Source organism: Brienomyrus brachyistius, chromosome 2, assembly GCF_023856365.1.
Source record: "Brienomyrus brachyistius isolate T26 chromosome 2, BBRACH_0.4, whole genome shotgun sequence".
NCBI lineage: Eukaryota > Metazoa > Chordata > Actinopteri > Osteoglossiformes > Mormyridae > Brienomyrus > Brienomyrus brachyistius.
This window is the reverse complement of record NC_064534.1, coordinates 35,208,653-35,229,269: the sequence shown is the minus strand read 5'-3', so window position 1 is coordinate 35,229,269 and position 20,617 is coordinate 35,208,653. Positions and strand designations below refer to the sequence as shown.

General features: G+C 46.4%; 2 protein-coding genes, 9 non-coding genes and 1 pseudogene across 28 annotated transcripts in view; 11 read left to right on the top strand and 1 right to left on the bottom strand.

Moving 5' to 3' along the window:
• Positions 1-20,617, top strand: part of LOC125715510 (protein NYNRIN-like) — a 334,468-nt gene that overhangs the window by 122,077 nt on the left and 191,774 nt on the right. The window lies entirely within an intron of this gene.
• The window catches only part of LOC125715571 (uncharacterized), a 277,458-nt gene that overhangs the window by 248,104 nt on the left and 8,737 nt on the right, over positions 1-20,617 (bottom strand). The gene's annotated exons all lie outside the window — the stretch shown is intronic.
• On the top strand, positions 1,014-1,132 carry LOC125736250 (5S ribosomal RNA). The gene has a single exon (XR_007395534.1). It is a non-coding gene; the product is annotated as a 5S ribosomal RNA (ribosomal RNA).
• Positions 2,211-2,329, top strand: LOC125734921 (5S ribosomal RNA). The gene has a single exon (XR_007394223.1). It is a non-coding gene; the product is annotated as a 5S ribosomal RNA (ribosomal RNA).
• On the top strand, positions 3,411-3,529 carry LOC125734127 (5S ribosomal RNA). The gene has a single exon (XR_007393451.1). It is a non-coding gene; the product is annotated as a 5S ribosomal RNA (ribosomal RNA).
• LOC125736085 (5S ribosomal RNA) lies at positions 4,606-4,724 on the top strand. Its single transcript, XR_007395368.1, has one exon. It is a non-coding gene; the product is annotated as a 5S ribosomal RNA (ribosomal RNA).
• LOC125730951 (5S ribosomal RNA) lies at positions 5,810-5,928 on the top strand. Its single transcript, XR_007391244.1, has one exon. It is a non-coding gene; the product is annotated as a 5S ribosomal RNA (ribosomal RNA).
• LOC125731642 (5S ribosomal RNA) lies at positions 7,007-7,125 on the top strand (annotated as a pseudogene).
• Positions 8,201-8,319, top strand: LOC125735235 (5S ribosomal RNA). Its single transcript, XR_007394534.1, has one exon. It is a non-coding gene; the product is annotated as a 5S ribosomal RNA (ribosomal RNA).
• Positions 9,398-9,516, top strand: LOC125735983 (5S ribosomal RNA). The gene has a single exon (XR_007395268.1). It is a non-coding gene; the product is annotated as a 5S ribosomal RNA (ribosomal RNA).
• On the top strand, positions 10,596-10,714 carry LOC125735561 (5S ribosomal RNA). The gene has a single exon (XR_007394855.1). It is a non-coding gene; the product is annotated as a 5S ribosomal RNA (ribosomal RNA).
• On the top strand, positions 11,792-11,910 carry LOC125735982 (5S ribosomal RNA). The gene has a single exon (XR_007395267.1). It is a non-coding gene; the product is annotated as a 5S ribosomal RNA (ribosomal RNA).

Genomic DNA, 20,617 nt, shown 5'->3' with positions numbered 1-20,617 from the left:
TTCCATTTTACTATTTTATATATATATTTTTATTTTCTCTCTTTCATAAAGGCAGCTTTTACACACCGTTTTACTCTAAATACTGCCTGGTAATTCTAGGTGCTGTAAGCTCTTCGTGCCTTTATTCCACCAGGGCGCGATCTTCTCACAAACTTGAAGACTGTCACTCCCCATTCACGTTTTACAACTTATTGTTAATGATAAAGAGACAGCTTTTTACACACAGTTTTAAACAAAGTACTGATATTATTCCTCTTCAACTGACCGCTTTGTTTTCTATGCAAAAACCACTTCGCCACAGAAGACTCGATATTATTGGCATAGCAAGTTCTGCTCTTCTCCTTTCAAAACTTGCTAAAAGCTGTATTTAAAAGAACAGATTGGCCGGGGTAATTCACACCCTTCAATGCCAGCTTAATGTTTAGGTTAGTGGGAATCACAGAGGAATTAGGGATGGAAACTTCTTTGCTGGTGGTAGAAGCGGTCTGGTGAATTTTTAGAGAGAAGAGGCCGTCGATGTTTGAATGTAGAAAATTGTTCTGGCTGCAGCCTGCAGTATGGACTTGTTGGTGTGTGTAGCTCCCAGTGTTCTGACAGCGCGACGTTTTGGGGAAGCATGTGATTCAGCAGCTACCAGTGGGCTTCGTGCGGCGGAGATTTTGTGGCTGTTAGCGGAGTTGATAACAGAGGGTCGTTAAGAGAAGCCTGCATGCAGTAGGCAAAGGAGTAATGTTTGCCGGCGGGGGACGTGCGGCGATTAACCTGTGTGGTAGTGAAAAGGAGTTAAAAAGAAGGAAGTGTGCGGATGCGGAAAGAATGGAATAATTGTGGTAGGCTGCCGGCTGAGTAGTTTGGTGAATGTTTGGTGTGGGTCCGGCGCTGCCGATTGGATGGTGGGGCTGCAGTGTGAGTCAGATAAAAAAAAAAAAAAAACCAGGAGTAGGATCCAATGGGACTAACTGGCATGTATAGACGCGTGTAATACAAAAGGGCTGTTTTTGGTAGCATCTCTCGCTTACGGCCATACCACCCTGAACACGCCCGATCTCGTCTGATCTCGGAAGCCAAGCAGCGTAGGGTCTGGTTAGTATTTGGATGGGAGACCTCCTGGGAATACCAGGTGCTGTAAGCTTTTCTCACTTTTACTTTATACAGGGGGCGCTCCACTTCACGATTAATTTAAATCTATCACTCCCCTTCCATTTTACTATTTCATATATATATATTTTTTTTTTTCTCTCATTCATAAAGGCAGCTTTTAGAAACCGTTTTACTCTAAATACTTCCTGGTAATTCTAGGTGCTGTAAGCTGTTCGTGCCTTTATTCCACCAGGGCGCGATCTTCTCACAAACTTGAAGACTGTCACTCCCCATTCACGTTTTACAACTTATTGTTAATGATAAAGAGACAGCTTTTTACACACAGTTTTAAACAAAGTACTGATATTATTCCTCTTCAACTGACCGCTTTGTTTTCTATGCAAAAACCACTTCGCCACAGAAGACTCGATATTATTGGCATAGCAAGTTCTGCTCTTCTCCTTTCAAAACTTGCTAAAAGCTGTATTTAAAAGAACAGATTGGCCGGGGTAATTCACACCCTTCAATGCCAGCTTAATGTTTAGGTTAGTGGGAATCACAGAGGAATTAGGGATGGAAACTTCTTTGCTGGTGGTAGAAGCGGTCTGGTGAATTTTTAGAGAGAAGAGGCCGTCGATGTTTGAATGTAGAAAATTGATCTGGCTGCAGCCTGCAGTATGGACTTGTTGGTGTGTGTAGCTCTCAGTGTTCTGACAGCGCGACGTTTTGGGGAAGCATGTGATTCAGCAGCTACCAGTGGGCTTCGTGCGGCGGAGATTTTGTGGCTGTTAGCGGAGTTGATAACAGAGGGTCGTTAAGAGAAGCCTACATGCAGTAGGCAAAGGAGTAATGTTTGCCGGCGGGGGACGTGCGGCGATTAACCTGTGCGGTAGTGAAAAGGAGTTAAAAAGAAGGAAGTATGCGGATGCGGAAAGAATGGAATAATTGTGGTAGGCTGCCGGCTGAGTAGTTTGGTGAATGTTTGGTGTGGGTCCGGCGCTGCCGATTGGATGGTGGGGCTGCAGTGTGAGTCAGATAAAAAAAAAAAAACCAGGAGTAGGATCCAATGGGACTAACTGGCATGTATAGACGCGTGTAATGCAAAATGGCTGTTTTTGGTAGCATCTCTCGCTTACGGCCATACCACCCTGAACACACCCGATCTCGTCTGATCTTGGAAGCTAAGCAGGGTAGGGTCTGGTTAGTACTTGGATGGAAAACCACCTGGGAATACCAGGTGCTGTAAGCTTTTCTCACTTTTACTTTATACAGGGGGCGCTCCACTTCACGATTAATTTAAATCTATCACTCCCCTTCCATTTTACTATTTTATATATATTTATATTTTTTTTCTCTCATTCATAAAGGCAGCTTTTAGAAACCGTTTTACTCTAAATACTTCCTGGTAATTCTAGGGGCTGTAAGCTGTTCGTGCCTTTATTCCACCAGGTCGCGATCTTCTCACAAACTTGAAGACTGTCACTCCCCATTCACGTTTTACAACTTATTGTTAATTTTAAAGAGACAGCTTTTTACACACAGTTTTAAACAAAGTACTGATATTATTCCTCTTCAACTGACCGCTTTGTTTTCTATGCAAAAACCACTTCGCCACAGAAGACTCGATATTATTGGCATAGCAAGTTCTGCTCTTCTCCTTTCAAAACTTGCTAAAAGCTGTATTTAAAAGAACAGATTGGCCGGGGTAATTCACACCCTTCAATGCCAGCTTAATGTTTAGGTTAGTGGGAATCACAGAGGAATTAGGGATGGAAACTTCTTTGCTGGTGGTAGAAGCGGTCTGGTGAATTTTTAGAGAGAAGAGGCCGTCGATGTTTGAATGTAGAAAATTGTTCTGGCTGCAGCCTGCAGTATGGACTTGTTGGTGTGTGTAGCTCCCAGTGTTCTGACAGCGCGACGTTTTGGGGAAGCATGTGATTCAGCAGCTACCAGTGGGCTTCGTGCGGCGGAGATTTTGTGGCTGTTAGCGGAGTTGATAACAGAGGGTCGTTAAGAGAAGCCTGCATGCAGTAGGCAAAGGAGTAATGTTTGCCGGCGGGGGACGTGCGGCGATTAACCTGTGTGGTAGTGAAAAGGAGTTAAAAAGAAGGAAGTGTGCGGATGCGGAAAGAATGGAATAATTGTGGTAGGCTGCCGGCTGAGTAGTTTGGTGAATGTTTGGTGTGGGTCCGGCGCTGCCGATTGGATGGTGGTGCTGCAGTGTGAGTCAGATAAAAAAAAAAAAAAAGAACATTAGTAGGATCCAATGGGACCAACTGGCATGTATAGAGGCGTGTAATGCAAAAGGGCTGTTTTTGGTAGCATCTCTCGCTAACGGCCATACCACCCTGAACACGCCTGATCTCGTCTGATCTCGGAAGCTAAGCAGGGTAGGGTCTGGTTAGTACTTGGATGGGAGACCACCTGGGAATACCAGGTGCTGTAAGCTTTTCTCACTTTTACTTTATACAGGGGGCGCTCCACTTCACGATTAATTTAAATCTATCACTCCCCTTCCATTTTACTATTTTATATATATATTTTTTTTTTTCTCTCATTCATAAAGGCAGCTTTTAGAAACCGTTTTACTCTAAATACTTCCTGGTAATTCTAGGTGCTGTAAGCTGTTCGTGCCTTTATTCCACCAGGGCGCAATCTTCTCACAAACTTGAAGACTGTCACTCCCCATTCACGTTTTACAACTTATTGTTAATGATAAAGAGACAGCTTTTTACACACAGTTTTAAACAAAGTACTGATATTATTCCTCTTCAACTGACCGCTTTGTTTTCTATGCAAAAACCACTTCGCCACAGAAGACTCGATATTATTGGCATAGCAAGCTCTGCTCTTCTCCTTTCAAAACTTGCTAAAAGCTGTATTTAAAAGAACAGATTGGCCGTGGTAATTCACACCCTTCAATGCCAGCTTAATGTTTAGGTTAGTGGGAATCACAGAGGAATTAGGGATGGAAACTTCTTTGCTGGTGGTAGAAGCGGTCTGGTGAATTTTTAGAGAGAAGAGGCCGTCGATGTTTGAATGTAGAAAATTGTTCTGGCTGCAGCCTGCAGTATGGACTTGTTGGTGTGTGTAGCTCCCAGTGTTCTGACAGCGCGACGTTTTGGGGAAGCATGTGATTCAGCAGCTACCAGTGAGCTTCGTGCGGCGGAGATTTTGTGGCTGTTAGCGGAGTTGATAACAGAGGGTCGTTAAGAGAAGCCTGCATGCAGTAGGCAAAGGAGTAATGTTTGCCGGCGGGGGACGTGCGGCGATTAACCTGTGCGGTAGTGAAAAGGAGTTAAAAAGAAGGAAGTGTGCGGATGCGGAAAGAATAGAATAATTGTGCTAGGCTGCCGGCTGAGTAGTTTGGTGAATGTTTGGTGTGGGTCCGGCGCTGCCGATTGGATGGTGGTGCTGCAGTGTGAGTCAGATGAAAAAAAAAAAACCAGGAGTAGGATCCAATGGGACTAACTGGCATGTATAGAGGCGTGTAATGCAAAAGGGCTGTTTTTGGTAGCATCTCTCGCTTATGGCCATACCACCCTGAACACGCCCGATCTTGTCTGATCTCGGAAGCTAAGCAGGGTAGGTTCTGGTTAGTACTTGGATGGGAGACCACCTGGGAATACCAGGTGCTGTAAGCTTTTCTCACTTTTACTTTATACAGGGGGCACTCCACTTCACGATTAATTTAAATCTATCACTCCCCTTCCGTTTTACTATTTTATATATATATAACTATATATTTTTTCTCTCATTCATAAAGGCAGCTTTTACACACCGTTTTACTCTAAATACTTCCTGGTAATTCTAGGTGCTGTAAGCTGTTTGTGCCTTTATTCCACCAGGGCGCGATCTTCTCACAAACTTGAAGACTGTCACTCCCCATTCACGTTTTACAACTTATTGTTAATGATAAAGAGACAGCTTTTTACACACAGTTTTAAACAAAGTACTGATATTATTCCTCTTCAACTGACCGCTTTGTTTTCTATGCAAAAACCACTTCGCCACAGAAGACTCGATATTATTGGCATAGCAAGCTCTGCTCTTCTCCTTTCAAAACTTGCTAAAAGCTGTATTTAAAAGAACAGATTGGCCAGGGTAATTCACACCCTTCAATGCCAGCTTAATGTTTAGGTTAGTGGGAATCACAGAGGAATTAGGGATGGAAACTTCTTTGCTGGTGGTAGAAGCGGTCTGGTGAATTTTTAGAGAGAAGAGGCCGTCGATGTTTGAATGTAGAAAATTGTTCTGGCTGCAGCCTGCAGTATGGACTTGTTGGTGTGTGTAGCTTCCAGTGTTCTGACAGCGTGACGTTTTGGGGAAGCATGTGATTCAGCAGCTACCAGTGGGCTTCGTGCGGCGGAGATTTTGTGGCTGTTAGCGGAGTTGATAACAGAGGGTCGTTAAGAGAAGCCTGCATGCAGTAGGCAAAGGAGTAATGTTTGCCGGCGGGGGACGTGCGGCGATTAACCTGTGCGGTAGTGAAAAGGAGTTAAAAAGAAGGAAGTGTGCGGATGCGGAAAGAATGGAATAATTGTGGTAGGCTGCCGGCTGAGTAGTTTGGTGAATGTTTGGTGTGGGTCCGGCGCTGCCGATTGGATGGTGGGGCTGCAGTGTGAGTCAGATAAAAAAAAAAAAAAAGAACATTAGTAGGATCCAATGGGACCAACTGGCATGTATAGAGGCGTGTAATGCAAAAGGGATGTTTTTGGTGGCATCTCCCGCTTACGGCCATACCACCCTGAACACGCCTGATCTCGTCTGATCTCGGAAGCCAAGCAGGGTAGGGTCTGGTTAGTACTTGGATGGGAGACCACCTGGGATTACCAGGTTCTGTAAGCTTTTCTCACTTTTACTTTATACAGGGGGCGCTCCACTTCACGATTAATTTAAATCTATCACTCCCCTTCCATTTTACTATTTTATATATATATATTTTTTTTCTCTCATTCATAAAGGCAGCTTTTACACACCGTTTTACTCTAAATACTTCCTGGTAATTCTAGGTGCTGTAAGCTGTTCGTGCCTTTATTCCACCAGGGCGCGATCTTCTCACAAACTTGAAGACTGTCACTCCCCATTCACGTTTTACAACTTATTGTTAATGATAAAGAGACAGCTTTTTACACACAGTTTTAAACAAAGTACTGATATTATTCCTCTTCAACTGACCGCTTTGTTTTCTATGCAAAAACCACTTCGCCACAGAAGACTCGATATTATTGGCATAGCAAGTTCTGCTCTTCTCCTTTCAAAACTTGCTGAAAGCTCTATTTAAAAGAACAGATTGGCCGGGGTAATTCACACCCTTCAATGCCAGCTTAATGTTTAGGTTAGTGGGAATCACAGAGGAATTAGGGATGGAAACTTCTTTGCTGGTGGTAGAAGCGGTCTGGTGAATTTTTAGAGAGAAGAGGCCGTCGATGTTTGAATGTAGAAAATTGTTCTGGCTGCAGCCTGCAGTATGGACTTGTTGGTGTGTGTAGCTCCCAGTGTTCTGACAGCGCGACGTTTTGGGGAAGCATGTGATTCAGCAGCTACCAGTGGGCTTCGTGCGGCGGAGATTTTGTGGCTGTTAGCGGAGTTGATAACAGAGGGTCGTTAAGAGAAGCCTGCATGCAGTAGGCAAAGGAGTAATGTTTGCCGGCGGGGGACGTGCGGCGATTAACCTGTGCGGTAGTGAAAAGGAGTTAAAAAGAAGGAAGTGTGCGGATGCGGAAAGAATGGAATAATTGTGGTAGGCTGCCGGCTGAGTAGTTTGGTGAATGTTTGGTGTGGGTCCGGCGCTGCCGATTGGATGGTGGGGCTGCAGTGTGAGTCAGATAAAAAAAAAAAAAAGAACATTAGTAGGATCCAATGGGACCAACTGGCATGTATAGAGGCGTGTAATGCAAAAGGGATGTTTTTGGTAGTATCTCTCGCTTACGGCCATACCACCCTGAACACGCCTGATCTCGTCTGATCTCGGAAGCCAAGCAGGGTAAGGTCTGGTTAGTACTTGGATGGGAGACCACCTGGGATTACCAGGTTCTGTAAGCTTTTCTCACTTTTACTTTATACAGGGGGCGCTCCACTTCACGATTAATTTAAATCTATCACTCCCCTTCCATTTTACTATTTTATATATATATATTTTTTTTCTCTCATTCATAAAGGCAGCTTTTACACACCGTTTTACTCTAAATACTTCCTGGTAATTCTAGGTGCTGTAAGCTGTTCGTGCCTTTATTCCACCAGGGCGCGATCTTCTCACAAACTTGAAGACTGTCACTCCCCATTCACGTTTTACAACTTATTGTTAATGATAAAGAGACAGCTTTTTACACACAGTTTTAAACAAAGTACTGATATTATTCCTCTTCAACTGACCGCTTTGTTTTCTATGCAAAAACCACTTCGCCACAGAAGACTCGATATTATTGGCATAGCAAGTTCTGCTCTTCTCCTTTCAAAACTTGCTGAAAGCTCTATTTAAAAGATCAGATTGGCCGGGGTAATTCACACCCTTCAATGCCAGCTTAATGTTTAGGTTAGTGGGAATCACAGAGGAATTAGGGATGGAAACTTCTTTGCTGGTGGTAGAAGCGGTCTGGTGAATTTTTAGAGAGAAGAGGCCGTCGATGTTTGAATGTAGAAAATTGTTCTGGCTGCAGCCTGCAGTATGGACTTGTTGGTGTGTGTAGCTCCCAGTGTTCTGACAGCGCGACGTTTTGGGGAAGCATGTGATTCAGCAGCTACCAGTGGGCTTCGTGCGGCGGAGATTTTGTGGCTGTTAGCGGAGTTGATAACAGAGGGTCGTTAAGAGAAGCCTGCATGCAGTAGGCAAAGGAGTAATGTTTGCCGGCGGGGGACGTGCGGCGATTAACCTGTGCGGTAGTGAAAAGGAGTTAAAAAGAAGGAAGTGTGCGGATGCGGAAAGAATGGAATAATTGTGGTAGGCTGCCGGCTGAGTAGTTTGGTGAATGTTTGGTGTGGGTCCGGCGCTGCCGATTGGATGGTGGGGCTGCAGTGTGAGTCAGATAAAAAAAAAAAAAAGAGGAGTAGGATCCAATGGGACTAACTGGCATGTATAGACGCGTGTAATGCAAAAGGGCTGTTTTTGGTAACATCTCTCGCTTACGGCCATACCACCCTGAACACGCCCGATCTCGTCTGATCTCGGAAGCTAAGCAGGGTAGGGTCTGGTTAGTACTTGGATGGGAGACCACCTGGGAATACCAGGTGCTGTAAGCTTTTCTCACTTTTACTTTATACAGGGGGCGCTCCACTTCACGATTAATTTAAATCTATCACTCCCCTTCCATTTTACTATTTTATATATATATATTTTTTTTTCTCTCATTCATAAAGGCAGCTTTTAGAAACCGTTTTACTCTAAATACTTCCTGGTAATTCTAGGTGCTGTAAGCTGTTCGTGCCTTTATTCCACCAGGGCGCGATCTTCTCCCAAACTTGAAGACTGTCACTCCCCATTCACGTTTTACAACTTATTGTTAATGATAAAGAGACAGCTTTTTACACACAGTTTTAAACAAAGTACTGATATTATTCCTCTTCAACTGACCGCTTTGTTTTCTATGCAAAAACCACTTCGCCACAGAAGACTCGATATTATTGGCATAGCAAGTTCTGCTCTTCTCCTTTCAAAACTTGCTGAAAGCTCTATTTAAAAGAACAGATTGGCCGGGGTAATTCACACCCTTCAATGCCAGCTTAATGTTTAGGTTAGTGGGAATCACAGAGGAATTAGGGATGGAAACTTCTTTGCTGGTGGTAGAAGCGGTCTGGTGAATTTTTAGAGAGAAGAGGCCGTCGATGTTTGAATGTAGAAAATTGTTCTGGCTGCAGCCTGCAGTATGGACTTGTTGGTGTGTGTAGCTCCCAGTGTTCTGACAGCGCGACGTTTTGGGGAAGCATGTGATTCAGCAGCTACCAGTGGGCTTCGTGCGGCGGAGATTTTGTGGCTGTTAGCGGAGTTGATAACAGAGGGTCGTTAAGAGAAGCCTGCATGCAGTAGGCAAAGGAGTAATGTTTGCCGGCGGGGGACGTGCGGCGATTAACCTGTGCGGTAGTGAAAAGGAGTTAAAAAGAAGGAAGTGTGCGGATGCGGAAAGAATGGAATAATTGTGGTAGGCTGCCGGCTGAGTAGTTTGGTGAATGTTTGGTGTGGGTCCGGCGCTGCCGATTGGATGGTGGGGCTGCAGTGTGAGTCAGATAAAAAAAAAAAAAGAACATTAGTAGGATCCAATGGGACCAACTGGCATGTATAGAGGCGTGTAATGCAAAAGGGATGTTTTTGGTAGCATCTCTCGCTTACGGCCATACCACCCTGAACACGCCTGATCTCGTCTGATCTCGGAAGCTAAGCAGGTTAGGGTCTGGTTAGTACTTGGATGGGAAACCACCTGGGAATACCAGGTGCTGTAAGCTTTTCTCACTTTTACTTTATACAGGGGGCGCTCCACTTCACGATTAATTTAAATCTATCACTCCCCTTCCATTTTACTATTTTATATATATATATTTTTTTTTTTCTCATTCATAAAGGCAGCTTTTACACACCGTTTTACTCTAAATACTTCCTGGTAATTCTAGGTGCTGTAAGCTGTTCGTGCCTTTATTCCACCATGGCGCGATCTTCTCACAAACTTGAAGACTGTCACTCCCCATTCACGTTTTACAACTTATTGTTAATGATAAAGAGACAGCTTTTTACACACAGTTTTAAACAAAGTACTGATATTATTCCTCTTCAACTGACCGCTTTGTTTTCTATGCAAAAACCACTTCGCCACAGAAGACTCGATATTATTGGCATAGCAAGTTCTGCTCTTCTCCTTTCAAAACTTGCTAAAAGCTGTATTTAAAAGAACAGATTGGCCGGGGTAATTCACACCCTTCAATGCCAGCTTAATGTTTAGGTTAGTGGGAATCACAGAGGAATTAGGGATGGAAACTTCTTTGCTGGTGGTAGAAGCGGTCTGGTGAATTTTTAGAGAGAAGAGGCCGTCGATGTTTGAATGTAGAAAATTGTTCTGGCTGCAGCCTGCAGTATGGACTTGTTGGTGTGTGTAGCTCCCAGTGTTCTGACAGCGCGACGTTTTGGGGAAGCATGTGATTCAGCAGCTACCAGTGGGCTTCGTGCGGCGGAGATTTTGTGGCTGTTAGCGGAGTTGATAACAGAGGGTCGTTAAGAGAAGCCTGCATGCAGTAGGCAAAGGAGTAATGTTTGCCGGCGGGGGACGTGCGGCGATTAACCTGTGCGGTAGTGAAAAGGAGTTAAAAAGAAGGAAGTGTGCGGATGCGGAAAGAATGGAATAATTGTGGTAGGCTGCCGGCTGAGTAGTTTGGTGAATGTTTGGTGTGGGTCCGGCGCTGCCGATTGGATGGTGGGGCTGCAGTGTGAGTCAGAAAAAAAAAAAAAAAAGAACATTAGTAGGATCCAATGGGACCAACTGGCATGTATAGAGGCGTGTAATGCAAAAGGGATGTTTTTGGTGGCATCTCCCGCTTACAGCCATACCACCCTGAACACGCCCGATCTCGTCTGATCTCGGAAGCCAAGCAGGGTAGGGTCTGGTTAGTACTTGGATGGGAGACCACCTGGGATTACCAGGTGCTGTAAGCTTTTCTCACTTTTACTTTATACAGGGGGCGCTCCACTTCACGATTAATTTAAATCTATCACTCCCCTTCCATTTTACTATTTTATATATATATATTTTTTTTCTCTCATTCATAAAGGCAGCTTTTACACACCGTTTTACTCTAAATACTTCCTGGTAATTCTAGGTGCTGTAAGCTGTTCGTGCCTTTATTCCACCAGGGCGCGATCTTCTCACAAACTTGAAGACTGTCACTCCCCATTCACGTTTTACAACTTATTGTTAATGATAAAGAGACAGCTTTTTACACACAGTTTTAAACAAAGTACTGATATTATTCCTCTTCAACTGACCGCTTTGTTTTCTATGCAAAAACCACTTCGCCACAGAAGACTCGATATTATTGGCATAGCAAGTTCTGCTCTTCTCCTTTCAAAACTTGCTGAAAGCTCTATTTAAAAGAACAGATTGGCCGGGGTAATTCACACCCTTCAATGCCAGCTTAATGTTTAGGTTAGTGGGAATCACAGAGGAATTAGGGATGGAAACTTCTTTGCTGGTGGTAGAAGCGGTCTGGTGAATTTTTAGAGAGAAGAGGCCGTCGATGTTTGAATGTAGAAAATTGTTCTGGCTGCAGCCTGCAGTATGGACTTGTTGGTGTGTGTAGCTCCCAGTGCTCTGACAGCGCGACGTTTTGGGGAAGCATGTGATTCAGCAGCTACCAGTGGGCTTCGTGCGGCGGAGATTTTGTGGCTGTTAGCGGAGTTGATAACAGAGGGTCGTTAAGAGAAGCCTGCATGCAGTAGGCAAAGGAGTAATGTTTGCCGGCGGGGGACGTGCGGCGATTAACCTGTGCGGTAGTGAAAAGGAGTTAAAAAGAAGGAAGTGTGCGGATGCGGAAAGAATGGAATAATTGTGGTAGGCTGCCGGCTGAGTAGTTTGGTGAATGTTTGGTGTGGGTCCGGCGCTGCCGATTGGATGGTGGGGCTGCAGTGTGAGTCAGATAAAAAAAAAAAAAGAACATTAGTAGGATCCAATGGGACCAACTGGCATGTATAGAGGCGTGTAATGCAAAAGGGATGTTTTTGGTAGCATCTCTCGCTTACGGCCATACCACCCTGAACACGCCTGATCTCGTCTGATCTCGGAAGCTAAGCAGGTTAGGGTCTGGTTAGTACTTGGATGGGAAACCACCTGGGAATACCAGGTGCTGTAAGCTTTTCTCACTTTTACTTTATACAGGGGGCGCTCCACTTCACGATTAATTTAAATCTATCACTCCCCTTCCATTTTACTATTTTATATATATATATTTCTTTTTTCTCTCATTCATAAAGGCAGCTTTTACCCACCGTTTTACTCTAAATACTGCCTGGTAATTCTAGGTGCTGTAAGCTGTTCGTGCCTTTATTCCACCAGGGCGCGATCTTCTCACAAACTTGAAGACTGTCACTCCTGTAGGAATTATTAGCTCAGGTAAATTTTAATATCTCCACCAATATGTTTTGAAATTAATTAACTTTTAATTAATTATTATTTAATGCTGATTATTAACCAATTGTTATGCCGAATGGTCGGCTCCTCCAAACTCAATTGTGAATCCCCGATATCTGTTAATGTGAGACTTAAATGGGATTCATTAATAACCAGTATCGCTTAATAACCTGGGTTAGTGGGCTCGTCCAGCGAGCTGCGTCACCAGGTAATGTAAACAATCGGTAGCGAAGCTTCCCTCACGGCCGATGAGAGAGAGTCTCGCGATATTTCAGGCGAGTTTAGAGGTTTCAGAGCGTAGTAGCCAGATCGCACAGAGGCAGGGACTATTGTGAGCACTCAATGACGGAGGCTGAAGTTGTGTAAAAAGACATGCATTTATTCCTACAACTAACATAAGACAGACATTACACCTAACAAACAATAAACATGAAATAACGGAATAGACACAAACGATGTAATCATGAAAATGCAATGACCAGATTTAAAATGATTAACCTGAAAAGGGAAAAACTGTTCTGCAAAGCAAGCAGTTTGTAAGGATTATAAACCTAAAGGAATATAGCAGGTGAATAGGACAGTTCAGGTTGTTAGAAAGGAAAGGAAGTTGGTTTACTTGGATGCAGGAAAGAGGGAGGTCTTTGCAGTTGGTTGCAGTGGCTGATGAGCTGATGGGTGATGGCTCTCAGGGAGGCGCGGTGTTTGCAGCGGTTGTTGGAGTGGAGTCCCTCCGGTTCTTTCTTCTGGTGAAGCTTGGGCTGAGTTGCAGTTCTTTGGGTCTTCACCGACGGGCTTTAAGAACGCTGCTTGTTTCTCCGTGTTCTTCTCCTTTTCTCCGCCTTTCTCTCCCCTGCTTTGTTCTGAGATGCCAGGTTTTATAGCATAAGGTTCGTGATTAGGAGTGACCAGGAATTCGAGTCCTGGACCAATGGCTGACCATCCATTTGGCGGGCTTTCGGAAGGGGGTCGGTATCAGTCCTTTTGGGATTTATGACCAGACTGACTTCTCTGGTAATGGTGATTTTCATTAGGCTGGTGTAACTTTTGATATATCCACTTTTGTGGTAACCATTGACCAGATTTGGAAACTGGAGTGATTTTCCTTCGGTTTGATACCAAACATGCCGTACCAGCCCAGCGGTTCACACCAAATACCATCTGTGATGATTAATTAATGATTACTTATATTATGCTATTATGTTATGTTCTATTACTCACACCAGTATATGGTACAGGTGGTTTAGGTTGTACCTCAACAGATATTACCCTTTATACAGACATTATATGACATATTCTCATGTCATAAGCACATCTTACCCTTAGATAGGCATGGTAGAATACAAAGATCAGATAAGGGTTGCCGAGGAATGTGGCAAAGAAAAGGGGGGGGAGAAGGTTTGTCAAACAAAGAAAAAGAATCTCCAAAAGTTAAGACACATTCGAACATAACCTGTACATATCTGTATATTAAGACTAGTAGTCAAGAGTAAATACATATACAGATATACAAAAGCCAAACTTAAAAGAAACTTTCTTTGGGGTGTTGGTCTGTTCGGTGAGTGGTATGTAAGGCAGGACGTCGGGGGATGGGGTTGTGTGCCAAGTCGAGGGGCCCCTGTCCCTGGGGATCCACTCTGCTATCTGTAGGTCGTTAAAGCTTTGGGCAATAAAAGTTGGAGTGCTGGCCTCCCTGGTTATCTATGTGTGTGGGGTCACAAACCCCCCTTTGGGGCCTAGGTCGATATGTGCCTTCTCGTACCAGGGTAGGCCTTGTCTCAGGCCACCTGGAATTTAAGCTTTGTGATATGTGCATGTGTGATCCTACATATCCCCCCTTTCGGCTGATGATGGCATTGCCATCATTCAGGCGACGGAAGTTGAAACAGGATCATCCACATGCAACGAGGCACATGAAAGTTCCCGTTGTTCGGCACTCTGGGTGGTACAGTGACTGGATGGACAGGGAGGAGGCGCAAGGGCTGGCCCCTGGCTTCTGGGACAGCAAGGAGTGGTGAACTCTGTTGAACAGGGTGCTGCAGCTCCCAGCAAGGCGTCCAGGCAGTCGATTGGACTCAGCTTGGTTCACGGTCATTGGGTAACTGCTCCAGCATGTGGGTAGTGTCCACGGCAGCATGATGCATGGAATCCTGGGTCCATAGGACACCTGTCCCACTAGTTTGGCGTCTCTCATGGAGGTAATGGGCTCGGTCGACATTGTCAGACGAATACTCGCTGTATGTGGGTACAACAGTTAGTAATCAAGAGACCGGGCTGTTCCCGGAAGACAATGCCTGACGGAGGCCCAGGGGATGCCCTCTTGGACTGGGGCCTCACCCCTCCTGGCTGAGTAACGCTAGTAGCAGGGCAGCGTCATCCTAGTGGTAAGGGGATAGAAAATAAGGACCGGATTAGGAGTGAGGGGGTGAGTCAAGACCGATTCGGAGTGTGGTGCACCCTTGTGCAAAGGGGACAGGAAAAAGATATAGTGGCAACAATTCTCGGCCAGAGGACAATTGTAAAGAAACAAACGTGACAAGAAAAGTGCAAAACCGGATCCTCTTCAGTAATTTCCCGGGCACGCGTGAGCCACCCCAGGTCCTTACCAAAAACAACAACCAAAGAAAATGAGAAGTTATCAAAACAAACAAACAGATAAACAAAAACATCAAGATCACCCAGATATCAGTAGTCAAGCCCACCACATTGGTCTACCCTATCTGTGACCTTCTCTCCTTCCCTTCCTCTTTGTTCTTCTCTCTTGGGGGTTTTGGGGAGATTTGAACTGGAAAAGTTGTCCTTCTTTTGGTTGGAATTGGCAGCAGACCAGACATCCTTTCACATATTCCGTCACATCCTGTCACATGTTAGGCCAGTAGGCTACTTGACTAAGTGCCTCATAGGTTGTTTTGGCATTGCGGTGGCCTGCACAGGGTGCGTCGTGGGCGTACAGTAGCATGACCCCCCTTTGTGCCTGAGGGACCACGAGCCGTGGTGAAGTGTGGGCATCAGGGACATGAAGAGGTACGCCCTCGGCAAGATGAAAAGAGGATAAAGCTGTCATCAGGTGATGGAGGTCAGGAAGGGATTCTTGGTCAGTTGTGGAGATCGAGTTCGCAGCGGGGTCGCGGAGGTGATCGCAGACCGTGCTGAGCACAGAATCAGTGGGCTGGAGGGAGACGATGTCAGAGTTGGAAACCTGAGGGGAAAGTTCCAACAGTGAAATCGTTGGCGGTGGGGCAGATGCTCGGCTGTGACTGCGGGTGACGATCTGGACAGCGTGGGTGGGTGGGAGGGGACAAAACTCCCATGAATCACCATGCAGTGCTCCTGCTTTGGCAAGTGCATCCGTGTGGTCATGGTGTTTGACTGGCTTGTTCCCTGATGTCTTGAAGCCATTCTGTGTCCAGTGAGGGAGATAGCACATGAAGCTGAGACGTGTATAGCTGGAGTCTTTGCAGATCAGCAGGTACTCTACTCCATGTTCGGAGGCCACCTCCCGGGCGATTAAGATTGTTGCCAGCTTCGCATACTGCGATGTGTGAGGACAGAGCTTGAGCTGTTGTGGTGGGACGAGGTCGTCGTTGAGCCCCAGAATGCTTGCTCTAGCTTTCAGGGTCCCCTTTTGTTTGAATGCGCATCCATCTACATAAATGGTGATCATGTCTTGAGAGACATTCTCATCAACGTAGTGGTGTTGCGACGGTTCTATTGGCGTCGGCGTGTCCAAAATGCTGGGTGCTGCTGGTCCCTCCCGAGAATAGTTGTGGCAGCTGAGTGACTGTACTGTGTCAGGCTGGGCAGTTATAGCATGGATTGTCAGGTGTTGGTCATCAACAAGCTCCATGTCACATACGATCCCTTTTGTCACTGGATATTTTTCTACCCTCATGGTCATTACCACATCTGTGACTTCCATGCCTTGGAGCCATATGCCTTTCCTGATCTTGGGGCTGAAGAATCCTGAGGTAGGGTCCAGCCTACACAGGAAGGAGTCATGGTGCTGGCATGGGTCTCTCGTGTCACGATTCTGATCTCCAGCTGGGTACTCTCCATGGTGTGGAGTGAGGTCTGAGGATGCAGCCAGGGTTTGACATTCCTGTGTGGCTGCGTCAGGTTTCCACAGTGGCAGTGGTTCTATAACTTGAGCCCAAATTTTCAGACGTTGGAAGTCTAACATCGGCTCGAACCGGTTCAGCAAATCTTTCCCAATGAGGAGAGGAATGGACTCAAGTTGGGAAATGTATACTGGGTGCATTACATTCATGGGACCAATGGACCAATTGAGGGGTATCATGTGATCCATCCTGGTGCCCACTGGTGAATACGCCTGCACGTCCAAAGAGCATTTCCTCGGCTGGAGGGTTTTGTTCTTCTGGGCGGCTAGGTGCTGCACTTGGCAGAAAAGACTGGCTGACATTAGGGTGATGTCTGCTGCAGTGTCGATGAGGGCCTCCAGGGTGAGAACATCTTCCAGGGTGATGGAGAGGTAGAATTTCTTGGCTACCCCCCTTTCCACTAGATCTCCCAGGAGCTGTGGCACAAGGGCCTGGCCAGGAATTGGTGAGGCATCACCACAGTAGGGGTGGTGCTCTTCTGAGTCACGGCACACAACTAGGACAGCGTTGTCAGGTGCTGGTGGGGGCTCATCCTCTTGATCGAGCTCTGTGTTGGTGACGGCAACATCAGGTGCTCTTACCAGGCCTGAGTCGGCAGCTCTTTCTAGTTGAGGTGGGACGTCTTCAGTTGTTCCAATATCTCTGGTAGGGAAGGCTGATGGCTGTTGAGTGTTACTTAGGGCTGACATCCAAGGGAGTCTGGGGGCATTGTCTGGTTTGGGTTCTGGTGAGGATTGTGGGGTCGTGCGTGTTTTGTGCTTCAGTCCTAGTCATTTTGGATCTTTCTTCCGAAAGTCCTCTTGACCCTTGAGGGGATGCTGAGCAAAGAAATCACGCAGCAACTGGAGTAGAACCCACTCATCTTTCTCCGTGGTTTGTCCAGGCTTCGAGTCTGGTTCATAACTTTTCCTCCTGTCTTTCCAGTTCCGCGGTTGATTCCGTCGGGAACTTAGTGGAGAGCTTGGATTAGAGAACTGGCTTCCTAGCCGATCTCCCCGCTTATTCCAAGGCTCTGTTTGTCTTGGTTTCCCTTGGTTAAGAGAGCGCTGTGCCTCCCACCGGTCTGGCCGGGTCTTCAACTGCTGTGGAGGCAGACCAGGGTAACGCTCACTGTGGCTTGCTGCTCTCCAACCTCGGTCATGGATTGGTGGTTGCGGATGAGGGTGGCCACCTTCCAATGCCAGGTTGGAGTCTGTAATGCCAAGATTTAGCACTGCCGTCGCTTTAGTTGCTTTCTCGGCTGCTGCTCTTTGTTTGTGGTATGCCTTGATTGCAAGGTCTCGTAGTTGTTGACTTGTCATGGTGTGGGGACAAGCCATGAGCCCAAGGTAGTGATTTAAGGTTGGGTGGAGATTCCGAAGGAAGAGAGCCTTGAAGGTTGCATCTTCTTCCATGTCTGCCTCATTTTTGGACCCAAAATATGCCCGACGAAGGCGATTGTAGTAGGCTTGGGGAGTCTCTTGTCTGCTCTGTTTGACATCCAAGGCGACACTGATACCTTGTTCCGACTCAGGATCAGCAAACTCTTGAATCAGTGCTTCGTGTAGCAGCTTGGAGTCGGCCTTGATTCGACTGGGCTGTCGATCCAGGAAGCTGCGGACCTCCAGGCTGGATGTGATCCTGATGAGGTAGACTCTGTCTTCATTGGTCACATTGTCCAGTCTTTGGAGGTGGAAGTCAATGTCTTGGAGGTAGGTATGAATGTCGTGGCCCCCCATGGGGTCAGGCGTAAACATGTCGATATTTCGAGCTACTTTATCAAGCTCCTTTGTGGTAACCCGGTGTTGGTATCGCTTCAGTACACCTGTTTCATCTGGGATGCCTTCTTTGAGAGAGACCTTCCAGGCACTTGGTTCCTCAAGGTCCGGTGATGGGCACGGAGGTACCTTGTCCCGATGAGAGGTCCCTTGAACGCGGTCTGAGTGCCTTGGGGGAAACAGCACTGTTGGAGAGGAAGTCGGTGCCATCACTGAATTGTAGGAGGCTCCAAATTCTGACTTCACCTCATATGCCTGTATTAGTTCTTGTCTCATCCGGTCAATCTCTTCTGTGTCAGCTCGATGTTTCGTTCTGGTATCGGTGAGCTGTTCTTGGGAGCTGATTAGCTGGTGAGTCAGCTTGTGCAGGCTTCTCTGTGCCTCAGCCAGATGGTTTTCCAGGGCCTGGATCCGAGCATCCTTGTTCTTGAGCTCTGTGTGGGCTCTGTCCAACAGTGTTTCGGCCTGGTCCAGTCTGGCTTCGGGGTTCTCTTTGGTGGCTCTGGCTTGCTGTTCTTGCTTGTCAGCTTCAGCTCTGAGCTCTTCCAAGGCCTGTTGAAGCTTTTTGCTTGTTTGAGGAGTCTTGCCTTCTTCTGTATCCTCTTCCTCATGGGACGGAGACCTTCTTTGTTGGAGTTCTTGCTCGAAGTTCTCAATGCGATGTTGAGCTTGGGCCGCATCTCGCTGTGTCTCGGCCAGAAGTTGTTGGGTGTCTCTCTCCTGCTGTTGGAGTGCTTGCACCCTTTGCTGGAGACGGGAAGTTTCCTTTTCATTTATCTTCAGCCTGGCTAGAAGTTTGTGTGTGAGGGAGCCGAGTACTTTGGTTAGCCTTTTACTCCCGCATTTCTGAGTGGGTGGCATGGCCATTAGTTCAGCGATGTCGTCTTCAATTTGGTCAGCTGCTTTGGACCGTATGAGATCGGCATGACTGGGCAGGAAGTCGGAAGTCACAACATCAGGCCAGGTACCCAAATCTTTCCACTGGTTGAGGGGGCTTTCCATGTGGATCATTGTGACTTGGTTAACTGCAGGGTGGCCGCATAAATCTGTTACACTCAGACTGGGGGTTGTCTAGGTGGGTGACCTGACACCTAAATCTGGGTGAACAAATAAAACCAACAAAATAAAATAAAGTAGAACTGGGGCCTGTCACTGGGTAACTGGAAGGGTGTAGTGAACCACGGGAATAGTTACCCACGACAAAATAAACAAACAAAAATTGCTCCCTGGGAGAAGTTGTTGCAGGTTAGAACAGTGTGAGTTACTCTAGGGCTTGAGAGATGCCCTAGTCAGGGGTAAAGAATAAAACCTTATCCTGGAAATTGTCGGTCTGTGACTACTGACAGTGTCAGAAGATGACAGGAGAAGTTGGGAATAGAAAGTGGGAAGCAAGAGCTTCAAAAGCAATGGGACTGCATTCAAACTTAGCTTGCTGTTGCAGATCAGATTACCCCTGGGTTGGGCTCTGTTGAACAACTCCGCTTTGACCGGAAGGGGGACCACTAGCAGGTTCTGCTTTACTTGTCCCTATCCGAATTGTTGCGGTGTTAAGATAGTGATGCAGGTGGAGAGGTTTGAACGCTGTCAGGTGTCCCTCCTGAACGGGGCACGTCCCACAAGCTCAATCCCAGCCAAGCAGGCCTGAGTCCGGCTCCCACTCCCCCGATCCCCAGCAATGTCAACTTGGAAGGGGGTGTTCTGTATGCACAACTGAGACAACCCAGGTGGGGCTCAGCTTATCGGCTGCACTACCTGAGACCTGACTCGACCAAGGCTGGCAAAATAGCCTTCAGGTATCACCCACCCTAGTGAGAGTCCAAGCTAGGGCCGTTCTCAGAACTCACCCTAGACGAGGTCCTGCTCAAAAGTTGTAATGATCGCCTGAGGTACCTGTCAGCCTTGCCCTTAATGAGTCAGTGGGTGCAGCCGGGCTGGCACGCTTTTGGGCGTCCAATTGCTGAGAACTCCCCTTCGGTTCTGACAAACTGTATGATCGCAAGCAGTGACAGCAGAGCCACAGACAAGCTCAACCAACAGAGAGCGAATGGTAGGCACCTAGCACAGGAAGAGCTCAACTGATCAGACCCAAACGACTCTCCGATGTGATTGTGTATGTTGACTGTTGTTAATAATGGTTGAACTTCTATGCAAGTACCCTTGTTGGGGGAGAGGGAGTGAATAAAAGCCTAAAGTGAAATAAGACCTAAAATAAATCAAAAAGATAAAACAGAAATCAACCCCAATGAGTTGTGATTCTTATTCAATTGAAAACATCAATTAGTTATGCAGCAATAACCTAATTAGATGTTAATGTGTTGTAATCAAGTTAATTAAAAAGTTGATTAAGGCTTTCAGGCAAGAACCTGTGTGTCCAATTATGCGTGTTGGTATTACCGCAGATGACCACCAGAGGCCCAACTCAGATGTTAACCTACTATGGCTGACCACTAGAGGTGCAATTTCAATGGAGTGGCACTGCTATGGCTTGCCACTAGAGGCGCAATTTCGAAATTGAGTGGTAGTTCTCTGCCTGACCACTAGAGGCGCAATTTCGAAATGG